Source organism: Bombus impatiens, unplaced genomic scaffold, assembly GCF_000188095.3.
Source record: "Bombus impatiens unplaced genomic scaffold, BIMP_2.2 scf_4016, whole genome shotgun sequence".
NCBI classification, from domain to species: Eukaryota; Metazoa; Arthropoda; class Insecta; order Hymenoptera; family Apidae; genus Bombus; species Bombus impatiens.
The window spans coordinates 29,343-38,033 of NT_180435.1; the positions used below are offsets into that span (position 1 = coordinate 29,343).

At 49.5% G+C, this 8,691-nt stretch overlaps 1 long non-coding RNA gene across 1 annotated transcript in view; it reads right to left on the minus strand.

Annotated features, from left to right (window-relative positions):
* Nucleotides 1–5,342, minus strand: part of LOC112214020 — a 23,350-nt gene extending 18,008 nt beyond the window's left edge. Inside the window, exon 1 of the long non-coding RNA XR_002947945.2 lies at nt 3,051–5,342. This is a non-coding gene — a long non-coding RNA (uncharacterized LOC112214020). The remainder of the gene's footprint in view (nt 1–3,050) is intronic.
* Nucleotides 5,343–8,691: the final 3,349 nt, after the last annotated feature.

Here is an 8,691-nt window from a genome sequence, read left to right on the forward strand (position 1 = left end):
GGGGCGAACACGAAGATCTGCGATTAATTTCTTCGTCGCATTCGGTTAAAAAGAAACACGGGTGTCGCGACGCGTCGACCCAACTACCGTTGATCGACGAGCTTCCTCGTTGCCGCGTATTTACGCTCTTTCGACGTTTCAAAGGCGTGTATGCTCGTGCGAACACGCACACGCGTCTTGAATAATACTCGCGTAACAGGGTGTCGCGGTGACACAACTCCGCTCGGCCGATTTTGTTTCTCTCGAGTGACAATGCACCGCGAGCAACAGAGACGCCGCGACCAGAATGAAAGAACAAAAGCGCACCGAGCAGATAGAACGGGAAGGGTGAAAGAGACAGAACGAGAAACGCGTACGACCAAAGTCATGCGCGACCGGCCTGTGTGTGTAAGTATGTATGCACGATTCCGCGGCCCTTCCGCCGCCGTTAACGCTGTTACCGCCGTCACCGTCGTCACCGCCGGCGACCGGCACGAACTTCCACCACCACCATCCAGTCATCGTTGCTCCCACCCCCGCTTCGGCCTCCTTGTACCTCTCTTTTTCTCTCCACTGTATCTCGCGACTTCTCGCGTCGTTTGTTCTTTCGTCGTGCTGAAATCGTGACGTCAGGCCAGATACCTGTTGCATGCGATGCGTTAGGCACAGAGCGAGAAGCGTTGGTGCGTTCGACGACGGTGCGATCGAATGAAAGCAGACGGAAACGAGGAGCAATCGGACGAAATTCGTCGACGGTCGAAAATTCTAAGACATCTCGAGTGACGCGTGCGATCGAGGATTTAGGTTTCTATTTAGAGCCGAAACCGTATTAGATTATCCAAAAAGAGTTGGAACGATCCAAGTTGTTCTATGGGAATTCTGTAAAATCGAAATGGACGATCTGGTAGAAAAAGAGAAAAGATCACAAGGGACGATTGATCGCCGGTCGATTATTAAACGGTAATTTTCTATTTTCATCGGCTAGTGAAAACCGGCTATTCATCAACGAGTGGCCTAACAGAAGCAACAGAGCTTTGCGTAAAATTTCGCTCGCGACCTTTTATTCTTTGTGAAAAGCTTTAAACGTTTCGCCTAGAAGGATTTAATTAAAGAATGTTTAAAGATTTTTGGAAGCCTGGTACGGTAGTAGAAACGAATCGTCCAATTTACGCACGGAGAAAGAGGGGCGTGATAGGAACTCGGCGAGAGTTCTCGAGCGTGTAAAAGCTCGCGAGGGAAGGAAAGAACGGGCGAGAGAACAGCTCGAGCGTCTATCGCGAATGGCGGAAGAAGCGGCAGTAGCGAATGCGGTCACTGTCTTCCTGTAAAGATCGGAATCAACGAAAATAGACGAAGCTCGGAGCTGGCTTGTTTGGAAGCGTGCCAATGATGCGACGAGGCGCCGCAGAAAAACTTGTACAGGGCAGCTCGTAGAAGTTCGTCCGATCCTTTCACGGCAGGATGGTACTTGCACGTAGCCGCTGCTTCGTGACCGAGCACGCGTCTGACCGCAAACGGATCATTCTACTGCGAGATTGTTGGTTGGGGCCCGCGATCCATTATCGTCCCCGAATTATTTCGAGCCATTAGCGGTATCGGGACCGTTTTGTTGCTCGAATAGGATGGAAAAAAACCGATCGTACTCGTCTTTGCGGGTAAAACAGATGTACGAACGTGTCCACGTTCGTGGCCCCGCGGTCTCGCAATTTAGAAAAGTAATTATCGCTTCTAGAATTGATAAAAGGCAAATAGACATACGGGCAACGATAAACAGGGACAACGTTCTCGATGACTTCCTTTCCAGTGGCTCTCTTTTTATCACGTTCCCTCGTTGCTTTTAATACACACGGAAATGCAAGGAATTCTGTTGAAAGTCGGAGCAATAATTGGATTCATTAATGGGTGAACGATCGCTAGAGTAAGAGAAGACGAGACTTAACGGGACTGCTACCATAAAGCAGTTCTATTTTTCAAGAATTTGACCCACTACAGGTACTTTTTCTTTACGCGTTATAAATTCATAGCCAATCGATATTCCTGGTAATAAACTTCCGCGCTTTTCGATACGAAGCTTATGCTTTTCTTCCCTCTCTTATTATTAAATACAGACAGATGGAGCGTCGAAGCGTCGTTATCGGTGCAATCCTGCGAATTCGATTTCGAGGCGATTGGCGTTCGTTCCGCGATCAGAAGCGGAGGAACGGGGTTGAGAACCGCGGTCTTAGAACGTCGGCCGTGTCGGTACATAAATAGAACGGTGGACCTTAACGCGCACTTTTGCGTCTTTATGTAACTTGGCCAAATTTATGGTCGTTATCTATTTAATAATACGCGGATTTACTTGCGCCATTTGCCAACATCAAACGATCCTACGTACACGCGTGCACGGCTGCGCACGTGCGCACATACGCGGCCAGCGTAAATTTCGCGTGAGTGCGTTCACCTTCTCGATTCCATCGCTCTTTCTTTACGGACTCGAGTGCCGAGCTGTTAATTCTTCTCGGTCGAGCGAATCGCCGACCGAGTATTACGACTTGATCGAGGATTCCTCGCCCGAACAACGATATATATCGTCTTTCTGTTGGAAAGCTCGCCGTTTGCAGTTTATCAATTTGACGGGGAACGAAAAAGGCAAGCGACAAGGTACGATCAGCTAACGAGGGTACCGGTGAATCCGCTGCTGAAGGAAAACGGGGATGAAACGTGTCGTTCGACACGTGGCCGGGGGATGCGACGAGACACGCGTCGCGACGTACATGCAAGGCGTTTGTCGCGATTTGCGCGCGAATCGCACGTACGAAATCGGAGGAAATATGCAAGTACATTCCAGCGATATCGACGCGGCATCGGCAACGGCGTTCTATTTCGCATCGTTCTATTTATGCGGCGTGAACTGTATGAAACGTTGCGACGACAGTGTACGCCTTTGATCGCCTTCATTTTGTCCAACTTTCTCTCGTTCGTTAATTTTTAACGACTCGATCCTTAAAAAAAAAAAAAAAAAAAAAAAGGAAAAAGAAAAAAAGAGGAAAGAAAAAAGGAAAAGTAACTGTTCTCATTACTGCACGTACCTTCTTCTCCTTTGAAAATCGAAGAATCGTCGAAGTCCGGTAATCAGCGGTGAACGGATAAAAGTGTCTTTTAAAATCATCGGAAAATGTGGATGCGAGGCATCGATTCGAAATATCGAACGATCCAGGAAAAAGAGAAAAGTCTCGATTAATATCGGCAAGTCGGTCGAGAAGGAATTCATTTTTTTAATCGAGCGTGCAAGGTAGATGAGACGGCACACATACACATCCACACACACACAGACGAAGCACTGGCTGGTCGAAGCTCGAGTGACGCGAATTCACAAGCTGTCAAACATAAACGTAAACGACCGACCGGCAGACGGACGAGGACTGACTAGGGCAGTCGATCGCTCGTGGATTCCCTGTTCTATCTCTCTCTTTCTCCCCTTCCCCCTGTCGATGCTCGCTCGCTCCCACCCGTCTCCCGCTTCGTTCCTTCTGTTCTTTCTCGCTCGGGTCCCAGTTCGCTCGCTTTTCCTTCCTTCTTCCTACAACAAGTCATCTCCCTCTCTGTTCGACCTTCTCCTGCTATTGGTTTCTCTTTTCGTCCATCTGCCACCTTCGCGACACAGTGAAGCGTGCGCGTAAAGACGGCAGAGGAAAGGGAAGGGAAGGGAAAAGAAGGGAAGGGGAAGCCACGAGGTCGGAAAACACGGAAATTACGGATTGAAAAGATGAAACGTTATCGAGCGCAAGTGGATCGAACGTGCGACTAAAACTTACTCGGAAGAACGAACATGAGGCCGAAGATCGTCCCGTTTCCACGACTACGCTCGCCACGTTGTCTCCTCGTGGAAAAAAAGAAACGAGCCACGACGCAGACGGCCAAATGAAAACGAAACCGGAAGCGGAAATGACTACAAAAACGGAAACAAAAACAAACGGAAACGCGGGAAAAAGGATATCGTGTTATCGTGGTAGCTAGCACGGAATAACGAGGCACGATGGAAAAATAACTAAAATATACTCGGCGAATGGCAAGCAAAGACGCGTAGAATCGACGAAAGCGCGCAAGTTGGCTGCGATTTGAGGCAGAGCAGAGGGAACGATCCTAATTTCGTTTTTGGTCTGTTCGTCGATCGATGTCGGAAAATTACGCGAAATTTCAACGAGAAATCTCGAAGCTGACGTCTCGGTTATAAAATCGTCTCGTAGTTTTTCGCCAAAAGATCTGAACGTGGCGCGCTCTCATGGCAACGAGACGAGGCAGCTCTGCCGTTTCATAAAATGGCTGACTCTCTTGTTCCTTGTCTTAGACTTTACCTCTATTTCCTTGTTCCAGCCAGCGAATATTACGCGTGACGCGTGCACGATAAAAATCCGCTCGACGGATCCGCATCTACGCTCTTTATCTCTCTCTACCGCTCCGGCACAGCCGATCGATTGCTCCGTCTTTTCCTCGTCGTTCGTCGTTCTCTCTTTGAGTCGAACGCTACGAGTTTTTGTACCGTTAAAAAGCTACACGACGTCGCTGTTCAACGAAACGCAACGTCAATTCGCGAAACGTCTACGCCGAAGCGAATTTTCGTCTACGCCTCGATCGCAGAAGGGACGCGTTGCGTCGTAAGAAACGTGCTTGCGAGATTATTTTATTAGCTCGGACAACTTTCGAAATTATTTCGCTATAGTCGAGCGAATTATTCGATACCTTTATCGGAGCGTCGGAAGTGAGAAACGTCACGTACGGAGAAAGGAAGTCGCTTGGTTAATTTCGAAACGAAAAGATCAATGTATTCTTTTACATAACGTTGGTTCGAAGGAGTTCGAGTTGGCGTCTCGCGAGTAATTGCGCAAGAAGAATTCCATAAGGGCGATACGACGCGCGATTCTTATCGCGTTTATACGCGTACGATGGCTCGCGCGCGAGCGCCAGGTAAATGCGATTACAACTGTAATGGTTACGAACACAGCCGTGCAAAGTGGCCGCGTGACGTTCACGTGGAGAATAGCAGTGCTTAATGGCCGCTCCATGCTACTAATTGCTCGATCGAATACGATTACACTCCGGCGGAAACGCGAGCCAGACCGTCCGTTACGTTCGCATTATCGGCCACGAGCCCGTAAAATCGCAACAAGAATCGAAGGGCTCCGGCTTTGTGGTTATCGGCTGCTCTCTGTTCGACCTGTCGATGAACTTTCTTTCTTCTCGATCAGCAAATAGATCTACGCTTACGTGGTTTCGGCGGAAGACACGGGACAGGCTAACGCCGACTCCTCGAAATATCGCAGACGTATAAAATTGTCGTGGCGATGCCGGCGCATGCAAATAGAAAATAGAAATGAGTTTAGAAATAGCGTCGCCTGTCGTCGGCCTAGAATTCGATCGGTCGTAGCCCACTGCGACACTGTTTCGGCTTACTTGGAACGCGTATCGTCTCGTCTCGTCTCGTCTCGTTTCGCGCTGTGTCGCCTCGTCTCGCCGCATCAAGACGAATATTCCGAGGAGAGCTTCGAATCTACGGCAGAGAACACGACAGATCCAAACACGATTCTCTTCGCACGGAAGCGTTTTTAACATTCGATACGTTGTCCGTCAGTCTTGCGTTATCGAAATTGTCTGTATATGTCGCTGCGGAGCGAAATAGCTAGATTCTTGTTGCGAAAAGACGAAGGAAAAAATCTGGGACTCGACGAGACGTATGCAAATCGTACGAATTTTTGTCAAATGTTCCGCGTATTATTTGTTACGCGAATTCTTTTGCCATACGTTCGCTAGAAAATACAACGCTAGAGAAATGGATACTCGAGCTGGCGCCGCTGAGGTTAAACCGATCTACCTGATCAAACGACGAACGATATATTTGGCAGATCGGCGCGATTCAAAGCACCCTGTAGATGACCTGCGGACGAAGTTACACTTCCTTGAATGCAGCATCCTGCCGGGAAACTATTGACCGGGTAATTGACCGAGCGCGTACGGTGCGCAACGTTGATGGAAGAGACAATTCCAGCTCGCTCGCGACTTCCTTCCTACATAGAACGAGCGAGTAAACGCGAATACTACCGGCATCGCGTAGAAACTCCGCTCGGTAGTGGTTTCATTCATAAAGTCACGCGTTTCGCGAGGAAACGCTTGCACGCGTTAACGAGAGAAACGCTTGGCGCGGCCGTAAAGACCTTAAAACCCGCACGCACCGGAACGCCTATCTTACTTCCGTCGAGGATGCATCGCCGAGGGGGACGTTTCTTCGAGCGCGATTCCCTTCCGAGCAACTCGTCGCTTCGTTTCGTTTCTACCGCAACATCGATTTTCCCCCGTTTCGCGATAATAACGTAAGAACTTTGACTAGTTTGGCGGAGCAAGCAGATAGGATTTCGGCAAGCAAACGCGCGGTCTTGGATCTCGCCTTTCAAAGTGCACTGACCCTTCAGGCTTGGGCGGAACTCCTTCGCTTCCGGTGTTGTTCCGTCACTGCTATTTCTATATATAAGCGCGTACACGCTTTTGTTGGCGTACAATGTACGGGCCAAACGCTTCTACGTGCCACCGACGAATATTCCGACCAACGAATATACGGTCGATCGTATAATACTTTTGCGATTTGATTTTAACGAGTTGACGATGGTCAAGGATGGGAAACTATCTCGAACAGACTCGTGCGAAATCATCTGCGAGATGTAAGATTCCGAGCTGCGATTCGTAGACGCCAGGAAGAAGCTTAAACTTCACTATTTCCTCTTGGACGCCTACGCGTCGAGATTGCGAGCGTGTTGCGCGATACCGCGGCGATTAAAAATTTTAAAGCTGTACATTTATGTACTCGAGGCGATCGAATAGATTCGCCTTTCAACTACATAAACGAGCTATTTATTAGAACAAGTGTACTCACGCGAATACGTGTCCGGCGAAGATGGTCACAGGTTCGTCCGTATTTCCGTTCGAATCACCGGTCCAAGTCGTCTTTCGAGTTGTCTAGTAGCTATCACGAGCAACGTTCAAATATTCCTATTTCACGTAACACCGATTACCGTTCTCTTGGTTCGTAGGTTTATTTTGGCGAAGATAGCGCCGCTGAAAGATAGTGTCGTACAATTGGCATCCTCCTACGACTTCCGGCGCTAGCTGGAGGTCGATGATTACTTTTTGTCGAAAGTTCGTTGCCACGTGGGAACGGAGGGAGTGGGGCGGGCAGCGGCGGAGTCAAAAGGTCGGCTGCATTGTCGTCACGAGTAAATCGTATCAGAATGGTGTCAGAGAATAGAAAAGAAAAAAAACAAGATAACGAACTAAATATTCGGACAAAGTATCGATTAAACAGCGACTCGTCGTCTGGTGTTTCGATTTGAAATTTAAAAAAAGCGGCTCGCACGCTAAACGAGTTCTCAGCGATCGTCGATGAGAAAGAGGCGGCTTTTAAAATTGGATAGTGGGACTGGAAGCGGGGAGCGATGCAGGAAGAACGAAACGCCGGAAGAAAAGGGGGAAGAAACGTGGTAAAGAGAAGGAACTCTCTGTCCCAGAAGATGCAATGTGGCAATGTTACGTAATAAGAAGCACACGTTACATACGACAAGGGTGGCGAGAGAAGAGGACGGTCGACGTGACGGAGAAGGACGCGGTGGAGATACCGGTGGACGAGAATGAAAAGGGCAATGTCCACGGAGGATATCCACGGGGGATCGTGGAACGAACGAATTTCATTTTGTAAGGAAGCGCCGCTCGAGCCGAACGTCGTGGCGATGTTTCCAGCCGACTCGGCGGTATCTGTGAAAACGTTGAAATAGAATGGGAACGAGGTGAGAGATAGCGGACGAGCCGCGCGGTACTAGGCGCAAGGAATTGGAAATCGGTATGCGCGGCGAAAGCCTCGCTAAACAGAGAGATCGATCTCTCCGTCACCGGTGTAGCAACACTTGTCGACGCGCGGACGTGTTAACTCGATGCGATTTTGGTGATGCGTCACGACGAGGCACCTCGTCATCGTGGAACGTCGCTGCGCGTCGCATCGCGTCACGTCGCACGTGCGCCACCGCATCGGAGACGCGCAGGGCAAAGTGCATCGTAAGACTGCTGACGGGTGCAGCACCGGTGCTCCGGCTTTCCGATGCAACGCGTTACCCCCTATCCCCTCGTCCTCTTTGTACTCCCCTCCCTCTTTCGCTCGACCGAACGTGCGCACAACGACGACTTAACGCACCACGTGACCATCCCTTTAACTTTAGCAAACCGATTAACGCACCACTCTGCGCGACCACCGACGTTTCCTCTTCCTTCTTAATCTCTTCCCCCTTTCCACTCCTCTCGCATTCCCCTCTCCGTCTAAAAATTGTCTTCTTCTCTCATCCTCCTCGTCTCGCGGTCCCCACGAGACATTTTTTCCTGCCTTCCATTCTTTCCCTATGTGTCTGCTGGCGTCGGCTCGCATCTGCATCTACCGCTACGCATCTCTCTGTATTTCTCTCTCTTTCTCTCTCTCTCTCTCTCTCTCTTTCCCTCTCTTCCTTAACTTACCCCTTCCCAGCTCTTTGACCTTCCAACGATTTTTCCTCTCTCATTCTTCCTTACCGCAGGAATACGTCTATATTTTTCTCTAACAGCATCCTCCCTTTGTCCCGACGCGTCTCGTCCTTGTTTCATGCGCACGCTGGATGCGAGTCGCGTTCATCTTCGTCGGACGTCGAGGAAGTAAACTCTCGC